The sequence below is a fragment of the Gobio gobio genome, assembly GCF_949357685.1.
Source record: "Gobio gobio genome assembly, chromosome: 5".
Taxonomy (NCBI): Eukaryota; Metazoa; Chordata; class Actinopteri; order Cypriniformes; family Gobionidae; genus Gobio; species Gobio gobio.
The window spans coordinates 43004784-43028215 of record NC_137101.1 but is presented as its reverse complement, the minus strand read 5'-3'; the positions used below and the strand labels follow the sequence as shown (position 1 = coordinate 43028215).

Genomic DNA, 23432 nt, shown 5'->3' with positions numbered 1-23432 from the left:
CTACATGGTAAAAAGTAAAAAAATATTGTTTCTATATCTAGAATGATCATGATTACTGGTGATTTAACATAGAAATAGCAGTTTATATAAAATAGTTATTGAACCTCCTTGTTTTCCACCTAATTGCTCTAAATCTACGGCCTGATGGAAGTACAACAAACTCTCTATATAATGGATGAGATTATTGAGACAATTAATTATTGCATTGGCATTTGGAACTCCAATAACCTTGGATGCAGTCTTAATCAACTTAGTCATTCTGTTTCTTCCAGACAAGTTAATACAATCAAACCATACAATTGCACAGATTCAATAAAACTCCGGTAAAACAGTGTCATTAACACTTTACATACCTTAAAATAAATAATTTTCCTTAAGAAAAAAAAAGTTGTTGAACCTTTTTACAAATGGCATCAGTGTTAGCATCAAAGTTTAATTTATTATCAATCACTGTACCCAGATATCTATACTCATCCACAAAATCTTCAACACCCCTTCCTGCCCTATATGCAAACTGAAAGGAATCTAACTGGTCTTCTACATGCTTCAATATTTCCCCTCTCACAATTTTCAAAGAGAGGTGAGGGCTACTGGTCTGAAATCATTTAAAACCTTTGGGGTCTTACATTTTGCCACTGGAACAACTGTGACGTTTCCAAATTTGTGGGACAATTAGCATTTTAAGAGAAATGCTACTTAATGGTGAACTGCATGCTTTCAACACCTTGTCACTAATGTTATCTGGTCCAGGGCATTTATTTACTTTTATCTAGTAAAAAAAAAAAAAAAACTAGCCACTGTAAGAGCATCAATATTAAACACTGTATTACTTTGTGAATTTGCATTATCATCATCCACATTAAATCTCAAATAAAATTTGCTTAGTTTATTAGCTAAACATACGTTAGAAGTATACCCATTTAAAGGGATAGTTCACCCAAAAATGAACATTTTATGTTTATCTGCTTACCCCCAGGGCATCCAAGATTTAGGTGACTTTGTTTCTTCAGTAGAACACAAATTAATATGTTTAACTCCAACCCGTTGCAGTCTGTCAGTCGTATAATGCATGTGAATTGTAAAAAAATCTATGAGTAAAAAAAACATGCAGAGACAAATCCAAATTAAACCCTGTGGCTCGTGATGAGACATTGATGTCTTAAGACACGAAACAATCAGTTTGTGCGAGAAACCGAACAGTATTTATATAAAAAAAATTTTAACCTTTGATACACCACTATATCCAACAGCCTTGAGCGCGGGATCACTTCCGGTGCATGTGGTCTGTACACGATCTGGCGTAGTTTAACTAAAGTAAAAAATCTTAATTTGTGTTCTACTGAAGAAACAAAGTTACCTATATCTATACCTATATCCTGGGGGGTAAGCAGATAAACATAACATTTTCATTTTTGGGTGAACTATCCCTTTAAAGACACCATAGTCCTATTACTTTCCTGTAAACCTGTCATTATTTCATTCCATCCCACACCGCCCTTAGATTGGAATTTAAAAATGTACATTCTATTTTTTCTTTGTAATTATGTTTTACCTTCGCAATAGTTGCTCTTACTTCCTTCCATAACCAACTTTATCACCACTTTTAAAAACAACCCTTTTTTTCTTTAAATTATTTTTCAATTCTGCATTAAACCAGGGCTTATTATTTGAATGGCAGGTGACCACTGTAGCATCTGGACTGAATCACGATGAGTCAATTCAGCTCTAAGCTTCAGAAAGCATTTAGCCTTTTTGACTAGGCTAAGTCAAAAGTGAAATAATAAGCAAATAGTTTATTAAATTGGGCTCAGGCAACCCGCTGTAATTTTACCTGCGGGTGTCGCCGTTGAACAGTGTTACTTTAAAAAAACAAATAACAATGTCCAAAGGCAACACCCGCAGGTAAAGTTACAGTGGTTTGCCTGAGCCCATTGATTTTAATAGACCCATGAAAGTCGCGCTATGATTGGACGTCGGACAGCGTAGCGTGGCATGGGGACGTAATGACGTACTATTAATCGAGCTATGTTCTGTATTTTATATATATATATATATATATATATATATATACACACGTTGTTTTATATTTGTAATATTATATATTGTGTCTTTCAGTTTTTTTGAAGAGACACTGCCCATCTTGCCTCCTTCTTGACAGCCTACATTTCGAATAATAGCTTTGATTAATGATGAAAATTAAAGTTTCAAAATCGTGATTGTTTGGATTGTTTTTTTCTGCCGTCGAGCCACAGACCATCACTGAATATGACTCGCGAGTAGGGGTGTAACGATTCGTTTTAACAACGATACGATTCATATCACGATTTGAGGTTGTCGATACGATTCAAGGACGATATTGGTTCATTTAGAACGATACGATCCGAAACGATTCAGTGACTTGAAATCGATTCAGTAACTTTTTAGCCAAAAATTGTGTGACTGAAATAAATATCTGGATACTGCTCAGTGCAGGTGAAGTTTCCTAGATTCCTGTTGTTTCTTGTAAGGGAATCCGGTATATCAATTAATTATGGATATAAACAAACAAGTAAACAACAATTAATGGCAAATGCATTCAAATTTTATTTGAATAAAGTGCAACCAACAGTTTAGGTTGAATTAACAGGAAGTTAACCTTTTCTGCTCTCATTTTCAATATTCAATACATTTTCAATAAAAGCACAGTAAGTGCAACCAACATTTCAACAGTAGGTTAACCTGCTACTTCTGCTTTTGTTATCCAACATAATAATATTACAATATTAATATCAAAAATAAAGTGCAACTAACTTCTCTTCAGATTTAATTAATAGTAGGTTTACCTGCTACTTTTGCTGTTGTTTTTCAACATTAAAATAATACAAATACAATATTAATATCAAAAATAAAGTGCAACCAACATTTCTTCAGGTTGAATAAACTGGCTGAACCTGCTACTACTCTCAGTTTAATAAACAAACAATATTTAACAAAAGATAAAATGTACCAACTACTCTTCAATGACTCTACAGATTTCTTTTTCAACAATATCAACATGATATCTGTGCGTGATATCCGCAGAACACTTCTCTGTGCGTTCACTATGTCGCCAGCAGTACTACAAACTCGCTCTGCTGGCACACTGGCACAGGTAATAAGCAAGGGTTGAAAGTACAGGTAGCTCTTTCTCTTGGTGGCTTGATAATTTCTCGCTCGTTGGCTTCTCCTCTGCCATGCTATGTTTTGTTTTCTCAAGCCCCGTTCACACCGCCAGCGACACGCAGCGACAAAGTGACACAATCCCATTCATTTCAATGAGCGCTGCTGCTGGTGCGTTGCGATGATGTCACAGATAGGCAGACTGAATCGAGTAACGTTTAACGCCTTTATCATTAAAAGTGCTAAGAAAAAACATCCATATAAAGTCTGACGTGCTTAAATCCAATGCGTTATTTTCTATGATCGATACAATCGATTGATTACCTTTTAAAACGATGTTAGATCGATATATGTCGTCCGGAAGGCCAACTTGCCGAGCACAGATCGATGTAGTTAGATCATAAGAAAATAAATCGATACATCGATGTAGTAGATGAATCGTTACACCCCTACTCGCGAGCCTAGAGGTTCCGACCGCTGTTGTAAGCAGACAATTATGAATCTGGGATTACAGATACAAACTTATTGTATTTTACTTTTACAATGAGCAGAATTATTACAACACAAAGAAAAAAAATATATATAGAGGAGGCAGTGTCAGAATGAACAGTCAAGCAAGACACGCACCATAGCAACGACATTTCAGACTGACAGATACGTAAAAGATAAACGGGACATTTGAGCGTTTTGTTACTGTTTTGTATACGTTATATTAATTATAATTCAAATTCTGTTTTATTTCTCACAATATTATTGATGATTGTTGAGAGGGGCACTTTTGATACATTTTTAAAAAGGGCAGGGGCTCGAGCCCCCAAAGCCCTCCTCTGCACTTGCCTGGTGTGTGTGTGTGTGTGTGTGTCCTGTCACAAAATGCGGCGAAAACTTGTACACGACATTAATATTTAGATTAAGGTGTGTACATGTCTACAATGCACTTTGATAATGCGACTAAAATAGGCATACTCCACATGTCTTAATTCGATTTTTGTTTAATTCGAGTATGGCTTTAACCGGATTAAGGTAATTAGAAATCGCTGTTTACATGGTAGTTTCTTAATTAGAGTATGATCTTAATCAGATTAATATCGGAGTATTGTTGTCCATGTAAACGTACTGAATGTTCTAAGCCAGTTTAATTCTTTTGGCGAGACCACGTGGGTTCTTTTTTGGTCTTCCAACACCTTGGGTGTGGGGATGAGCAGGGGTCAGCACCTCCGCATGGACAACGTTGTTATTTTCATCACTCGGAACCTTGCTCTGCATTGTTGGATTAGGGCATACCAGATCTCTACATCTTTCTGCCACAAATTCACAAATCTCCTTGAAGAGGTACACTTTCCACTCGTTGCTAAGTCCTTCTGGTACCAGCGTGGCAGGATTCTCACAAGGCACTTCATCTGGGTCACACATTTTACCAGATTGTATATGACTGGCTCTGACTGTGAAAGGGTCTTGCACATTACACTTCCATCCAGTCTGCATTCAATGTGATGTAGTGGCTTGATTTATGGCAGCTTTCTGAAAAACTCTGACAGGTAAGAATTCCAGCCATACATGGGGACAATAACATTGCCCATCTCATCACCACAAAGTTGGGGAATCAGCACACCATTTGGAGAAGCCTGGCGCACAACATTCTCAATATCAGCTAAGCAGTCCACCTTTGAATTCCTGTACTTGCGCAGGCCAAACATAGCGTCAGGAGCAAACTTTGTGTGACCAGCTACCGTGAAGGAAAGCGTAATTCTTTGAAGCTTGCCTGTTATAACCCGCCAAAGAAGGTATTGAAGCAGTGCATTGTTTTTATTTTGCCCTGAGCAATTGTCTGCATGTAAGTGCAAGTGCACGCCATAGTTCTCAAAAAAGTAGTTCAGGAGACTGATCACACAGTTGGCCCCTTTGCCAGTAATGGTTGCCTCATCTAGAAGAAAGACCACCATCTGCGGAAGCCCTTCTGTTACAACGCCGAACACAGCACACTTGCGTGGCGTCTTGAAGAAGATGGGTCCTGGCTGCATGGGGTCATGGGGATAATGCAGCTGTTGAGCAAAGTCAAAGCTGTAATGAACCTGGAAAACAATGTGCAAATGTTTACTCAATTTGTTAATGCACTATGTTTCCTGTAAAAATTTTAATCCAAAACAGATAACTGCTTTATGTTAGTGCTTAGTAGTAGAGAAGGAAGCCATCATAAGTTTGCAGGCAATTTTTTAAATAGCCAATTAATATCTTTACTAATTGTATAGTGTAGTATAGTGTAAATAATGTTACTGTATGGCCTAGTACTTTCAATAGCTTTCAGTAACATACTAACTTTTATAATTCAATCACAGTTGTCACTTCAAGAATATCCATGCATTTAATCTTTAAATTACTAATTAAAATTATGGAAATTTTGGGAAGAAAAAATACATCAAAATCATTTGATGAATTTGGTACACTGTTCCCAGGCTCCAGCAACACCATTCTCAGCTAAAACTCTGCGGCACTCCTGGACCTTGCTGTTGTAGAATGAACGTTCTGTTTTGGCCTGTCACAGATGTTCCTCTGCTTTTGCTAGTGCTTCTGTTTTCTCCCCCAAGTCTTTATTTGAGGCCTTTACCAATAAACCACTGTTCTTTTGACAGGTCCAGCATAGATCTAACATTGGTTTCATGGGCAACACGTTTGGCACATACTGCTGCCAGAGACGATAAAGTGTGCATTCACTCACGGTTCGATGACCACTGGTCTCACAAGAGTCACTATACAGTTTGTGGATGGCAACTTTACTAACAGAAGAGGGCAGTAGCTTTAGGTCGTCCCTTTTGTATCCTGGAATTTCTGTCAGGAAGCAGCACTGCATTTTCTTCCGCATAATTGTGGATAAATGTTTCAACTCTCTCAATGTCATTTACATCCAAGGCATGCTTAGGCATTTTGCCCTTATTTCCATGCATCCTAAACTGTAAAAAATTCACCCGTATATTTACAGTAAAGTACTAGCAGCTGTGGTTCCAGCCCTTTACCGCAATTTTAAGGTTTCAACAATGCTGTAATTTCACAGTAAAGTACTGGCAGCTGTAGTTCCAGCCCTTTACCGTAATTTTACGGTTTCAATAATGCTGTAATTTCACAGTAAGGTACTGGCAGCTGTGGATCCAGACATTTACCGTAATTTTATGGTTTCAATAATACTGTAATTTCACAGTAAAGTACTGGCAGCTGTGGTTCCAGTCTTTTACCGTAATTCTACAGTTTTTAATTTTTATGGCTGTTCTGTAATTTCACAAAGTACTGGCAGCAATGGTTCCAGCTATAATTCTACAGTATAAAATATATATAAATACAGTTTTCTATATACTATATTGTCTGATATCTATTACAGTTTTTTTCAATCGCTAACAGGCGCTTACCCATACTTCAGATACTTTTTCTAAACTCTTAACACAGACTCACACCTACAAAACACAATTGGCTAAATGGATAATTTTCTTATCAAAAACACATTTTGTTAAACATATACTAACTCTTCATTTCAAAATAGAACACATCTTTCTTTGCACACACTAACTTTACCAAAACACTGGAAACCTGACTCAAAATGAAATTATTCTGTCAAAGAATAACACTTGTTTTCACTTCAGAAGGTACATGCAGTCAATCAAAGTACACCAGGTTTCAAAATACTGGCTATTGTTGACATTACAAAAACTGCATAGACTTTTATGTTTCAGTTTTACAGGTATTTGCATGTAAAACATGCAATCCACCGTTTTTACACAACATTTCTTGGTTGGGAACTGTATGTCCACATGTACAGTAATGTTCATATTCAAAAGCATTCCAGTAAAAAGCAAATCATGTTTTTCCCTTTACTGTTTACTACATGAGGTACAGTAGAAACACGGTATGATAGAACAGAAAAAGTTTTACAGTATTGCTTACAGTGAACAAAATATCCATGAAACATATGGGGGGGATGGGGTCCGCATAATGGTCGTGAGGCTAATGCTATCGATATTGTCAAATATCTTATGGTCCTCCACAATTCTAGTTTGAATTTCATGCAGTTTTATTGCATTATTTGCAACAACCATTTCTACAATGGCAAGCTCTTGATAATCATTGAGGAGCTTTCCTCTTCCCCAAGAGGGTTAAAGACATTGCATTCTTTAGAGGGACAAAAAGAAATCGACATATGCATTACTGTATGACCTTATTGACATGTCAAGTGAGAATAGAAACAATCCATGTAAAATGCAATACTTATCTGTTGGTTTGTTGAAAGATGCGTATAATGGAGGCAACCGTTGACCGCCTCAAATTGGGCTGCACTCTTTCACCAGCCTCTCTTAGTGAAAAACCGTGGTTGATTACATGGTCAATGATAGTGTCACAAATTTCATCACTGACTATTGTTCTTGCAGCCCTTGGAATGCCACCACCACGCATTCTTACACCTCTACCTTGCCCACTCCTTAGGCCTGCTCCTCTCACTGCACCTGCACCTTTTACTGCATCTCTCACTGGGCCTGCTCTTCTCCCTGGGCCCCTTGCTCTTACTCTTCCTCGTCCAGACATTACAGTGTTTTTCTTTTTCTGTTTCCAAAAACATAACTCCTAAAAGTCCTCCTTTTACTGTATAAGTGTCAATGTAATAGAAAAAATAACCCCTGCCACTGAGTCTAAGCCAGACTGGAATCAGCTGTGGTTGGCCCAATTTACCCAACATAAATCAGCTCTGTGTCAATTATTCAATGGTTTGTTTATTATCAGCTGAGATATATTGTTTTTGAACTGATATCATTGCAGAAGCAGAGGTTTTTATACTGTATCTAAGGTTTGGAATATTGTTTTTGCTGTTGTGGGATGTTGTGTTAACAGTCGTAAATACTACAAAAACAATCCATAATTTTGTTGGAAGGTATAGCTTGTCTGTTAACGAAAATGTAAGCATTATGGAAATGTGTTCATTGACTGCATATTGTGTGAAAACGACATGAAATGTGTGAATGGTATGGCCACAAAAGACTGACGCTGTGCTAATTGTGTTTAGAGTTTTGAAAATGTAACAACTGGTTGGACAAATGCTTGTTAGCGACTGAAAAAAACTGTAACATCCCTATATGTACCATAATGTATACAGACATTCCAAACAGACTTTTTACTCAATGGAAAAAATAAAGAAATAGATTATGGTGTATATTGTTTGCCATTTATTTAAAACCGGTTTTAACAATACATTCATTGCATTTTAAAATGTATTTTCTCTGACTTTCTTTCGTTAAATACTGTTTTAGAGGAACCAGTAGGCAAAAACAGAAACCTTACAAAGAGGCAAAAAACTAAAACTAAAAACAGCCAACATGTCACATCAGCAACCAAGCCAGAGAGGAAGTCTGGGTCTGAGAGGAAACCATTGAGAACCAATGGATCAAAAATCCTTGATAGAGGCAAAAAACTGTCAAAACATCCCAAACCTGCTTTTGAAAGAGCTGGCCTTAGAGGAAGTCTGGATCTGAGAGGACATAATCAAGAGAACCAATGGGTGAAAAAACGTAGGAAGAGGCAAAAAACAGCCAACACGGAATTGTTGCAGGAATTGTTTCATCGCTTCATCCACCCGCCCAAGAGGAGCTGGTCGAGGTGTTGACCCGGGCTGTGGCTAAATTAAACATAAATTGGCCACAAGAGGCTCTGGAAATCCAGCCACCCAGTAGGCTGGATGACCGGTTTCTCTCGCACCGGGTTCAAACACCTCGCCGGGGCCTGCCTTTTTTCCCGGATCTACACACCGAGGTGTGCAGATCCTGGAAGAAGCCCTATTCCTCGCGTGTTTCAAATCCTCCAGTGTTGGATTATTCCAATGTTCTGGGGGCACGCGAGGCGGGCTATGGGGCGATGCCTCGGGTGCAAATTATTCGGATTTCACCCGACTCTGCATCGTCCCTTAAGGCTCCGGTTTTGCCCACCAAACCCTGTCGGGACACCTCATCATTGGTGGGCAAGGCTTATATGGCGGCTGGTCGGGCTGGTATTTCCCTGCACACACTCTCCATTCTGCAGGCCTACCAGGCCGATCTCCTTAAAGAGCTAGACGAGGGAGATGGTCCCTCTCCGGAGGATATACTGGAGCTAAGGAAGGCTGCAGATTTGTCTCTCCGCGTCACCAAGGAGACGGCCCGTGCTATCGGCCGCTCCATGGCTTCAATGGTGACCGTGGAGAGACATCTTTGGCTGAATCTGTAGGGGATAAAGGAGAGGGATAAATCCTTCCTCCTGGACTCCCTGATTTCGCCTTCTGGTCTGTTTGGAGACGCGGTTAACGCTGTCGTTTCCAGACACCAGGAGGCGAAGAAACAGTCAGCAGCCTTCCACCAGTACCTCCCTCGTCGCTCAAAACCTGCGAAGGCTGGCCCTAGCGGCCCTAGCCTAGCCTCAGCCATCATCCAGCTCCTCGCACCGAAAGGTGCAAAACGAGAGCGTCGCATCTAGAGCCCCTCCCCCGGGAGCCTGGCAACAGAGGCGATGCTCTCAGCAGCAGTCTTCCGCTCCTAAGGGCGATCTACGGAACGTCCTTCAGGCGCGGAAGGCTGCTGGGAAGAAGTCCTAGCTGCGGCAGGGCTTCTAAGAGCGGTCCCTCCCGCGGAGGAACAACCGAGGTTGTTTCTTCTGTGGCACTCTGGGGAAATGGATGTGGTAATCCCGCCGTCTATGACGCTTCGGGCCACATCGATTTCCCGCGAACGCATGCTGCACCAGCCGCCTCTGGAAAGACCTGCGGCTGGGCAGCTCGCGCGTCCGCACACGGAGAACCGTTCCCAACTACTTCCAGCCGGTCAGCCGCTTCAGGGGGTTGAGAACGGGAACCGTGTAACACCCGACGCCAGCCTCGAGAGTAAAGTAAAGGCCATCTTACACCCTAGGCCGGGCTACGTGCCTAAGGTGCCATCAAGGGTGGTCAGGTCTTTGGTTCTGCAGGCATTCCATCCTCCGCCTCACGTGACGGCGGAAGAGGGGAGACTTTACCTACTCTGCCCGGTTAGGGCGCTCAGAGTTTATTTGGCGAAGTCTGCACAGTGGAGGAGATCACAACAACTGTTGGTGTGTTTTGGCTCACCTAAGAAGGGATTGCCTGCGTCTACTCAGACAATCAGTAATTGGATTGTCCAGGCAATTACCATGGCCTACCAGGTGCGCAGTTTGCCTTCACCTGTGGCCGTGAGGGCTCATTCCACCAGAGGCATGGCCTCTTCGGTGGCCCTTCTTTCTGGGTTCCCCTTGTAGGATATCTGCGAGGCGGCCGGGTGGGCTACCCCACACACATTTATCAGGTTCTATAGCCTGGATCTCCCTACAACGCCTGGTGCTAGGATGCTTCACACTAGGGCAGGCGCTACCCTTCGGTGTGGCCTAGTTGGTATTCGTTCCCCAAAGTGTCGTCTCGATGCAGTGCGAGTTCCCTCGAAAGGGAACTGCTCGGGTTATGTATATAACCCTTGTTCCCTGAGAAGGGGAACGAGCACTGCATCCCGATGCCACACCTCGGCGCACCTTCCGGGTATGCCGTCATGGTTACGTTGGCATTCTGGTTTCAGATTCGCTGATGCTAAGGGATCATCCCCAAAGTGTCGTCTCGATGCAGTGCTCGTTCCCCTTCTCAGGGAACAAGGGTTATATACATAACCCGAGCAGTTTTCTTTATTTTATTGCACAGACCTATCCTTTGGCTTCAGCATTGATTTATCCACTGGGGTCATATGAATTACCATCACGATTGCCTATTTATTTTTTTTTTTTTGTGTGTGTGTCAGACATGCGACAGCCAATCAATGACATTATATGGACTCAGAGATGGATTTGTTTCCTAAAAATCGAGTTTTTCTGAAGGAAAAAAAAGCTATATATATATATGGAATCACATGAGGGTAGGTAATGATGAAAGAATATTTTGGGTGAACAACCTTTAAGCTAACAACACACAAATGATTACAATCTTTCATGTCTTTACTAAACACATCCCATTAAACATTCACAGTGCTGCAGTAAGTTAACTTCTTGGTGTTACTTAATAACCCACAAATGTTTTTTTGTTTTGTTTTTGTAATAGTTGTTCATGATTCCCTTGTTTGTTCTGAGCAGTTAAAGGGTAACTAAACCCCTGCTCAGAGCTTAACTCCACCCACTGGCAATTTTCAAAAAATGCTGGAAAAGTGGGCAGAGCCCGGCGGACACAGAGGGGACGAACCGAGGGCAGGGCTGAGCGGAGGGCGTGCACCTGAGACCCGCAGTGACTGATTGATTGACAGCTGTCTGACTCGCGAGTCGTAAAGATGGAGAATGACTGGAGTGACGCCAGCTTTGCATACAGAGTGCTCCTTTCTCCTACCTTCACCTGAAGTGGAGGAGGGTGGATTGTCTGTTACAGACACAAACCCGGAGCCTTATCAATGTGAGCCGCTGTTCAAACTGCGTTAACTCCCGATGCCGACGATGCTAGTGAAGGATCGATCTGAATCGATCTGTCATTTTCTAAGAAAAATAAAAATGTATATACTTTTTAACCACAATTGTTCATCTTGTGCTGGTCTGCAACGTGCCAGGCATTACGTCATCACGTTGGAAAGGTCAAAAGTAATTGCCACCCCATTGTTTACCAGCATGGAGAAGGAGGATCGTTCACATTTTTTTGTATGTTGAATGGCATATTTATGTCTTTGTGTCTGTTTATTGTTTAAAATTGTCATTTCGTGTGCGTATCCTGGATGTTTAATGATGTGACGCGTGACCTTTCCAATGTGAGGACGTCATGCCTGGTGCATCGGAGACCAGCACAATATGAACAATTGTGGTTAATAAGTATATAATTATTTTTTTATTTTAGAAAATGACAGATGGATTCGCTAGATAAGACCCTATTCCTCAGCTGGGATCGAGGAGAGCCATTTGAAGCACTTTAAAGTCCTTTAAAACTGCATTGATTTGGCCTTCAACATTCTGGTTGTCATTGAAGTCCATTGTGTGGAGAAACATCCTGAAATGTGTTTTCCTCAAAAAACTTAATATCTTTTCCACTGAAGAAAGAAAGACATGAACATCTTGGATGGCATTGGGGTGAGGAAATTATCAGGAAATTTTCATTTTGGGATGAACTAATCCTTTAATCTATGTTGATTCTTTTAGGAAGCTGCACAAATGTGAGTGTCAGTGGGCATTTAAGTTTAGTTACCTAGACGAAATTCCATGCGAAATCGATGAGGTTCTTTACGAGAGAAGCAAATTTGGGATTGACAGTGGCAGACTTGCTGACAAGTTTTCCAGTCTTCTTTGAAACCACCTTGCCTCTGCAGGTCTTAGAACCTCTTTCAGGGTTTATCCCAAAGAATCGTCTACGGGTAATAAAACACACACACACACACACACACACACACACACACACACACACACACACACACACACACACACACACACACACACACACACACACACACACACACACACACACACACACACACACACACACACACAGACAGACAGACAGACACACACACACACACACACACACACACTTTAAAAGAGAAAACTTACAAAATGTACCTTTTATCAATTTAAATATTGGATTAAATAAACATTTGCTAAATTAGGGAGCAATAAAATAAAATAATAAACCAATTTAAAGGGTACTATAAAAGGTGATAAAATACCTTTGAATGAATTCCAATGTGCCACATGCCTCCTCTGGATACTGAAGATTGAAGACATAGAACATTGCAAACATTATTGCAATTGCAGTCAGAAATCGTGGTTGTATGTCCTCACAAACAAGTGGGGGGTCAGCAACGGATCTGTACCCCCCCCCCCCCCCCTTATGGATCCGTAACATAAGTTGAGAGTCTTATTCACCATGAGTATTACAAGTAATGTACTAAAGTGGCTTAGTGTTTTTTTGCAGTTACTGTGATTAAAATCACCCATAACAAGGGTTATCATGGGGCCTTGTTGGCCTGATGAGATGGACTGAAGTCATTGTAACACGGAGAACAACACTTCATTGGCATTTTTAGTATTGGCTTTAGGGTGAATATACACAACAGTCATGTACACTTGAAATTCCCTGAAGAGAAAAAACTTGAAAACGGAAGAGAATGTCTCTTGAAATATAGAACAAACTTTGTACAGTCACAACAAGAGTCATTAATACATCGTTGAGTCAAATCTCTCCAGCAACTGCCGGGGAGGTTTGAAAGTTGCAGAGGGCCAGCCATTTCTGGCCAGGCCAGTACGCACATCCATGATGCTGGAGAGTAGCGGCAGTCCCATGCGATTTCTAGTGTCATCTTTCAAAAGCGAGACCAAGGAAAATGCTCACTCAACATGTGCATTGGAGACCGGCAGAACAAGAAGTCTTATGGCACCTTGCGCTAATTCCTGGAAACACTTGTTTCCTCCTGCATCTTTAAACGCTTCGACTTCCAGCCAAAACTTGTCAATATCCTGATCAGTAGAGAAGCCTGCTAATGCCACATTCCTCCATTGCGATTCTAATGTGTCAATCGGGCATGAGAAAAGATCAGCTGGCAAGTCCTTTACTCCAGGCCTATTCAGGGTGGACATCACAGATTTTGGGCACAGGTGCTCCAGTTTGCGCAACATTTCCATTGAAGTAGGTAAGCGCAATTGGTACTGCTTTACAAGTTTTTTCAGAAAATCCATACAACGCGATGCGATTCTCTCTTTCATGTCGGGGGCTAACCTACTTTCCTCCAGTTGGTACATAAATGTGGTACCCATGTCCGCATCCAGGGGTGAGAGGAATATGCTAGACTGTGTGAAGTCAAATTCCCAGAGCTGCTTGTCATTACTCATCCGTCCACAATACGGTCAATGCAGTCAGCAATCACAAGCCAACGGGTACAGCTTGGACTTATTAATTTCAAAGGGCAGCCCCCGTTATTAATAGTTTCATAGATGTCCTTATAGTCATACTGCCGCTTTGCTGAATGAGCGAACCAGTTGTAGGTTTCTCTAACCATGTATTCTATGTTGCTTGAAAGAAGCTGCATTGCTTTATTTGCAACAATGTCAAGTAAATGACAAACACAACGAATAAGCTCTAGGTTTGGCTGAATTTGTTTCAGTAGGGTGAAAACTGAATGGTGTTTTCCAACCATTACACTGGCACCATCTGTGGAAATGCCCATCATGTTTTTGATCTGCAGGCCATTCTGGGATAGAAAGGCAACAACGGTGTCTGATATGCCTTTAGCGTCAGCATCTGTCAGCTCCACAAGTTCAAGATATGTACTGACGAACTTGTTGTGTTTTTTTGAGTGGTATTTCACACAAATACATAGAAGTTTGTTCACAGATATGTCAGTGCTTTCATCGAGATACAGGGAATACGGAGACTCACCGATATCCTCCACAAGTTCTTCTCTGAAGTGTAGTGCGAGGACAGATTTGATCACGGCTGTGCACTTTGTCCGGTGCATTTGAAATGTTCCCATTTCGTCTTTTAAAATGTCTGACAAATCATCAACCGCATTTATTGAAGTGTGACAAGCAACGTAGGCAGCGATTCTAATTTCACGGCGCTTTTGGTCATCCTTGATTGGACACAGCCCTGCTGCCCCCGCCGACACAGTAAAAGCTTTAACGCTTGGTGCACAGCGCGATTTGTGTTTTTTTGTGTTAGCATGTTCCTTTAGATCGTTTAACTGTGCTCTGATTTCTGACTGACAATATTTGCAAAATGCCTTTGACTCATCGCCTACAACAGGTGCAATCCATGTTTTCAGAGATGGGTCGCTCTCCCATTCTTTTCGGTAGGACTTTCTATATTTACCCCACTTTGGCATGATGATGATGATGATGATGATAAAATTCACTTGTAGCTTTGCTAGAGTAATATAGGTTTAACGAACAACCCGCCAATCAAGCTTGAAATCTGATTGGACAGGACTCCCCTGAACCTTATTGGCTAAACTGAACCATAATTAAAACGTCAACATTACATATTATACTTTATTGTAAAGTTCGTTTTAATGTAAAAATTAATAAAAAATACCCGCCCAATCTGGCAACACTGGACCCATAAAAGCATGGGTCTTCAAACGGGGGTCGCAGCGGTACTGCAGGGGGTCCGCCAATTAATGTTTGATCACAAATAATTATTGAATAAAAATTATAACATGGGGAAAAAAACATCACAAAGTCAAATTCAAATATAAGCACCCTGAAACGAAAGCAGAGCTCCCTCTGTTGATACTGTAATAGTATAATATTATTGGCGAAACAGATTTGGCAAACATTGCGTTGAGTTTGCGCTCAGGAGAACATGAGACACAGGAGTTCAGTGTACAGCGTATTTGGCAGCCCTGAGAAATATAGCCAATCATAGACATGTTTATTGATTTCTGGAACACAATGGCCAATCAGAGGTGTTTAAGTTAGATTCCACTCACCGCTCAAAACAACAGATTTTTTATTCAGTGCTGAGTTCTGCTCGCTCTCATGAATTCTCTCATTAACAAAGACACAATGTAAGTAAGAGATTCATTATTCAGTTTAGACAACTTTACTGCTTTTTGATGGAACGCTGTGAGATCGCGAACTGAGATGAATGACAGCCTAATGATTGTAAAGTGAGCGCTCTTTCGGGCTTTCAAGACTATAGCTATAATCCATTGAATAAAAGTATTGTTTTTCATGCTGGAGGTACGACGGCCAATTACACGCTGCAAAGTTTTGGAAGTGACGTCTACATATATACGTGTGATATACTCAATAATAATTGCAGTTGACTGTGATAACTAGCAAGGGACAAAAATATGGCATATCAAAATAAAAGAGTTTTGAAAAAGTGACCTAAGTATTGAAAAATGTGTCCTAGTGATTGTAAAAACCTGTAAGACATATTTACTTTTCTAGTTGACCATGACAGCCGAGGTCACTCAGGCCTGACCAATTAACAGTCAATTCATTTACTTTATTTTTCATCTTCAATCATCAGAGAATAAAGACAAATATTATCTGGACCTCTTACTGAAAGTACTTATCAGTATGTTTTGGGAAAGTTTCCTGATCGGAGCCAGAGCTTGACCAACTGAAGAAGCTGTGTGTGTGTGTGTTTCCATATCCTGTGTTTCTGGACCTGGCTCTAGTGAAGTGAACAATTGGGGTCACCGTGATTTTTACAAGTAAGATGTGTTCCCGAATCAACATACTTTGTTGATCATGGATCAACATTTAATCAACCAATCACAAGCCTCTGATGTTATCAGCGTGTGGAGGCCAAAAGCCATCAGTCCATTTTGAATGTTCCCTCCTCTCTTACCTCAGAGGACCGACAAAAGGATAGTTATTTTGTCTGTCCTCTTTCTTTGACCGTCTCTGCAACCAAAAATCTGGCATTGTAAATGTATTTATTCACTAAAAAGTCCTGAAATAGAACACTTAAATGGCATAATGTGATGGAACCTTGAACATACATGCAACAGCCATGTGCTGTTTAGCTAATAGCTAAGCTTACTTTATGCCATAACCCCTAACAGTCGTCCTTCTCTCATACTTTTACACACAAATTCACGATCATTTTTTAGTTTTAACAACTTAATAAAATGTTATAATAAAAATTTCATTAATTCCCGGTCTTTAAAACAGACTACTATGATTTTTCAACCAGATTAAAATTTCAAATTAATCTGACAATGCTGATGTGTATTTTGAGAAACAAGACACAAGTTCATACTTTCAGAAACTAGAAGACGTTCTTGAAATTGTCTAAAGATGGCAGACTGTTCCAGAGAACATCAAAAGGCAAATTTATGATCTGTATGTTACGTGCAACAAGAAGTCTTTTGTCAAAAATGCATTGTATCAATCACACTTCAAGGAAGATACAGACACTCTTCCCATGTAATTCAAAAGACAAAAATTTTTGAAAACCTGCATTTCTGATACAAATTCAGAAAGGTTTAAAAGAAGAACGAGACAACGTGAATACAGAACTGGGTGCTGAATACCTTGTTTGAAATTTTGGGATCAAATGTAGAGCTGATTTTTGAAAAACCTATTTTACAGAAATAAAAGGCCCCTACTGATACGATTAGTTCTCAATTAATTGGGAAAGTTTTGAAAAGATGAACCATCTGTGTAAATAAAACGTCAAACATAAAAGGTTATTGTCAGATGTAACAACCTTAACATTTCACAATAAGTGTAGTGCTGCTAGTAGTAAAACATACATTTTTGTTTTTCATTTTAGACTGTCTACGATGCAACATAACACTTTGTAAGGGAAACAGGTCAATTTAGCTCAAAGGGAATTATTAATTTATTTATTAGGGAATTTTGAAAGAGTAACTTATTTATACAAATGACTCGTCCAGCGTTCATTTGAACAGGCCGTAACTATCAACTCTTGCAGTGGATATTAATATCCAAACAATAGTCAAAACACTATTTTTTAGCAATGTAACAGAGAGGAGCAGAAGGCACAAGGCAAATGTGCAAATTGAGCAGCCGCCGCCCCACCCAGACACTGAGATGCAGAGCTATTAGAAGCAGAGCTATTAGAGCGAGGCGTTTATTGGCAGATGAAGTGGAGCAAGAACACAGAAATGATCACGTGCGTCTGTCAGTGACAGTTCTGTTACAGTATGTTATTAGAACCATAGATATTTATGGTTAGAACGTCTCGCCAAAGCCGTAACCATGTCTTGAACACTGGGGGGGACCACATTTTTTTATAAAGCATAAAGAAACAGAACAGTGAACGAAATTCTAGGTCTAATTCTAGTTGGGAAATAATCCTTTTGGGACTATTTGCATTAATTTGCGTCAAATATATTAATTGTCCTGAGATTCTTCGCATTAGTGAATAAATACATAGATCGGCTGTTAACATTTGAGTTCCCTAGTGGTCTGGTGGTAGAGGTTTTGTAAACCGTGTCAAAGGTTTCGGGCTCTAATCCGCTCTCATAAAGATGATCAATGATTGTATATTAAGAGCAGGGACACCTTTGTGAATTTTGTTTTGTGATTTCACCGGCAAGAATAGAGTCTCTCCGCAACAGCATTGATGCGCTCGTCTGTGTGTGAAGACTGTGCACGAGCCAAAAGAGAACGTAAACCCCGCTTACTTTGATTTGATTGGCCATCTCAATCATTTTGACATTTGGCCATTTTGTGGCCGTACGGGAAAAAATGTGTTATGCTGTGTGGCCGGATGGAGGGAAATAAATGTTTCGGAAGTAGGAAATGCGTATATAAGGAGGAGTTGTAAGAGAGAGAGAGGAAAAAGAGAGAAACAGATTACCTGAGACAACCGCCTAGTTGGTGAGACTGAATGCATCCAGGCCAGGCTGGATCGCTAAAGCGGATGTGAGTTTCCATGTCATGAGAAATCGTGTCCTCCTGTGAAATAGTGTCCGCTTAGGACCCAACGTGGTAATGCCTGATCAAACTGGGTAAATTGTAAATTATTTAAATTGATAAAATACAAAATCATATAGTAATGTACCTATAATGTATATTGTATCTCAGCTTTTGTCTTAGCACCAAAACCCGTTAGCATCCGGTTTTTGGGCTAAATGGATGGAAGTTTACAATATAATAAAGAATAAAAAAACAATAATAGACAGAACAGGTGCACAAAAGCTGTATGCTATGCTAGAACGTCCGCTAACTAAAACAACTAGAATCTATAGAATAATCGAACAATAGAATCGCTCTGGGGTCCTAAGCGGACACTATTTCACAAGAGGACATGATTCCTCATGACACCGGGGCGATCGCTGTGGTGCGGCTTGATGCACTTCTGGCTGCAGGGGGGCGTAGTCTTTTTGGGTGAAGAGCGCGAGTGAGCTGTCCAGGTGAACATACTCCTGTTTTACCACAGCCCTTAGTTTAAAAAACTGCATCCGATTAAAAAATTGTTCTTCCTTGCCATCATCAGCCAGAGCTCAGCGCTCCTGTCACACACACACACACACACACACTCACACCGTTTGGTCTCACGCTAACATACCTGAACATTCAAGCACACCAATTCATCACCCCAAGTTTTGATCATTTCATTTCCTGTTTGGAATGGAATAATGAGAAAACATAAATCAGCTTGTTTATTCTTTTTTTTTTTAAATGTTTTATGAAAAATGAGATTTTGGCTCGATATTTCATACGCTGTACGAGCTTTTCTGTCTGTCAGGCAGAGTAAGAGCCAGTACGAGTGCGACACTGACAAATGTACTTTAAAATAATAATGTCTGAAACCACCACTCACTGTTAACTACACACTATATTTGAGCAGGGGGGCAAGGTCCTTATTGACCAATGGATGGAGAACTCAAGGCAGGCCCTAAATGCAGATCTAAAGATGTTGTCATCACAGAAGTTGCAGGCCTATCCAATGTGCTTGAAGTCACTAAGAGTTTTGTCTAAAACAGTATTCATGTCTCCACTTCCTTCCTGCTGTAACATTTGTTCAGTTAGTAAGGTTTAAGCAGGGAATGTGACAAAGACTTCAAAATCTTCAAAAGTTCGAAAACATTGCTGTTTTGTTTGCAGTTTTGTAGACTGGCATTGTTGCATTGCAGTGTTGTGAGAACAAATAAAGTTTTTGCAGATTCCATTTTCCATTGTACTGACTGACCTGGACATTCATTTATAGATTTAACACCCAGTCCTGACCCTGGTCATGTTCTGCAGAGTTCAGCTCCAACCAGTCCCAACACACTTTCCTGGACTTTTCTAGATATCCTGAAGACCTTGCTTAGCGGGTTCATGTGTGTTTAACTAGCCTAGCTAAACTTTGCAGGACATTTGCCCTGACATAAGCTCGTTTTTCATTGAATGTGATTCATCACAGGCTAGTACATCTTAAAACATAGAGATCATGACAAATAATATAGATGGACAAACATTAAATGCAAAAAAATAAATAAAATGATATCTTAAAAGAAACTAGGGAGTGGCATACTTTGAAGTAGGGTTCAAGTTTGAATGAGTTGTACAGCTTCTCATACACAGATATGGCCTATTTATGAATACAATTCTTGCATTTATTTGTCATTTAAACTGATGCAAAAAGGGAGAGAGAGTAGAAAAGACTTAGCGTCTCAATCAGCTCCTGGTCCAGAAGTCAATGGGCTGGACTGATCCCTGATCAGTGTCCTGACTACTGACCAGAGGAGCTGACCGAGACGCCCTTATTATCCTGTCGCCCCCTCTAGTGGACAGCATTAAGTGTTACGGCCCTCAGTGCTCAGATAACGCAGATCAATGGGATTTTTTGGGAAAGTAAGTCTGACCATTTAGAAAAGATATAACTGAGTCAGACCATCCAGAGTCAATTTCTAATATTAATAATAATAATAATGATGATAATAATAATAATAATAACAATCATCATCTTTAAATAATTGCTGGCATTATTTAGCCAACATAATAAAGAAAAATCTGAAAAATCGACCAATTCAGTATGTAAAAAAAAAGTTATCGTTTTTATAAAAAAAAAAATAATAATTGTCAGTATTAAAGGGTTAGTTCACCCAAAAATGAAAATTAGCCCATGATTTACTCACCCTCAAGTCATCCGAGGTGTAAATTACTTTCTTCTTTCAGACGAATAAAATCTGAGTTATATTACAAAAGTCCAGGCTAATCCAAGCATTATAATAGCAGTAATAGTTGCTCTGTTGTTGAAGTCCAAAAAAATGCATCTGTCCGTCAAATAACTGCTCCACATGGCTCTGGGGTGTTAATAAAGGCCTTCTGAAGCGAATCGATGCGTTTGTGTAAGAAAAATATCCATATTTAAAACTTTATCAAGTAAAGTTCCAGCCGATCGCCTTTATTGATTATAATGTTGCTCTAGATGATCTTGTAGATAGAATACCTATAAAATTAATCTCACATTCAAATTCAAAAGTACTGCGAGTTTTGCTGAGATGATGAGTTTTGTGATTTAGTAAAAAAAACAGCAAAAAGCATATTTGATAATAATGAAGTGAATTGCAGTTCAAGTTTAAAATAATGAAATAGCAATTAAACAAAGTAAAGTAATTAAAAATAATAATATAGCCAAATAAATAAGTATTATGGATAAATTAAACATTTTCATGACTGAGGATAGTCTTTCAGAGGAAGAAGAAACAATAATACACATATTAAAAAAGTGAATAGATAATATGTATATTGAAATGGCTAAAGGGGCATTTGTAAGGTCTCGAGCAAAATGGCTGGAAGTTGGAGTTATTTCTTTGCTTTTGTAACTGCTCTGAGAGACACAGGTCGAGGATCCAAACGCAGCTTTATTGAAAGGGTAATCCACAATCGTAGTCAAGAGTTCAGGCAAGGTCAAAACACAGGCAGGCAGTCCAAACTAACAAACACAACAAGGCAGGGAACAAAAGAGTAAACCAAGAACAGGCAGGTAATCTAAAAACCCACAGACAAGAAATCAGGGAGAATGCTCAGAATTGCAGTTGTTACTTTAAACAAGACTTTGCAGAGTTAACATGGTTTATATAGGATGGCTAATGAGGCTGATGAGTCCAGGCAAAGGATTATGGGAAATGTAGTCTGAGATGTTATGGCAATAGTCTATGGTGCAGTGCCCTCTGGTGGTGATCACGGGCACTCTCACTGGTGATCATAACAGCTTTAGAGAAACGAAATCGCATGAGAAATAATTGAACTATTCTTAAAATTGATTATAACATCACCTCTAATTCTTTAGACATTTCAAGATACATTTGGTACATTTTATAGCAATATATATAAGTCTAATATTCAATTCGATGATTGTGATAGATTTGTCGAGTCAATTAAAGCATTTACACCAACTATATCTGAACAATTTCAAATGGATTGTGAGCGTCCCATTACTAAAGAGGAAATCTCAGAGGCTGTTAGCTCAATGAAAAAAAGAAAATCTCCGGGTAATGATGGACTTTCAGTCAAATTTTATCTGCATTTTTGGGAAATTATTGAAAATCCTCTATTTGATCTATTTAAAGAATGCGTTTTAAAAAAGGGAATGTCCATGAGTATGAGGTTTATTATGTCTTCTAAGTCTGATAAAGATCATTTAATGATAGAAAATTGGAGACCTATTACACTCTTAAATATTGACTACAAAATGTTGACATTGATTTTTGCTAAACAGTTAAAAAGAGGTCTTCATGAGATAATAAGGTTATCTCTAACCAGTTTTCTGTCTAACCGTCACATCAGTTCTAATATAAGACTTGTTTTCCACCTGCTGGACTATTCTGATAACATCAATACTGATGCACTGATAGTATTTCTTGATTTTTATAAAGCATTTGATACGATAGAACATTATTTTTTATTTAAAGCAGATTTTTGATTTCGGACACAATTTTCTATCTACAGTTGAAATGCTTTAAAAACATTGATAGTTCTGTGATATTATATCCAAACACCACTAAAAGATTTCCTGTGATGAGATCCGTTGGCCAGGGCTGCCCTATTTCACCGTTTTTGTTCCTGCTGGTTGTTGAATTATTGTCATTACATATTAGACATAGTCCTATTATTAAAGGATTGTCTATTTTTGGCAGGGAAAATAGAGTAACTCAGTTAGCAGATGATACTGCTCTCTTTTTGAGTGACAAACATCAGATTGATAATGCTATAACCCTAATTGACCAATTTTCAGCTGCTTGGGGTTTGACGCTTAACAAATGTAAATGTGAAATCTTATGTCTGTATCAGACTGAAGAGGAAAATATGTTTAATATACCTGTTAAGAAATGTGTAAAATACTTAGGTATTCATATCTGCAAGGATCACAAGGAACGTCAACAACTGAATTTTTCGCCTAAATTGAATAAAACCAAATCAATACTGAATTTATGGCTTCAAAGAGACATTTCTATTTTAGGAAGAATTCTTTTGACTAAAGTAGAAGGGATTTCAAGATTTGTCTACCCTGCCCTCTCTCTTAATGTCCACGATTCAACATGTAAAGACATAAATACCAACTTTTGGGACTTGAATTATAGCTTTAAGGTGAAATGGTTAAAGGAATGTTTGAGAGCACCAGAGTCCTTATGGTACTTTAACCCCAAACAACATTTGAATAGTGTAGGAGGCCTTCAATTTTTATTGAAATGGAACGACAATATTACAAGATTGCCACTAAAACTATCCCAATTTTATCAACAAGCTCATTCTCAAAACTTTTCTCCTCACAAGTCCATATTATGGAATAATGAATGCATCACTAAAGGGAACAAGTCACTCTATTTGCAGAAATGGATCGATAGAGATTATTTTTT

The 23432-nt window shown here is 39.4% G+C and overlaps 1 protein-coding gene across 1 annotated transcript in view; it reads right to left on the bottom strand.

The window, feature by feature from the left end:
• LOC307126546 (uncharacterized protein) overlaps positions 1-23432 on the bottom strand; it is a gene marked incomplete at its 5' end in the record, with an annotated part of 1586879 nt that overhangs the window by 51287 nt on the left and 1512160 nt on the right. The window lies entirely within an intron of this gene.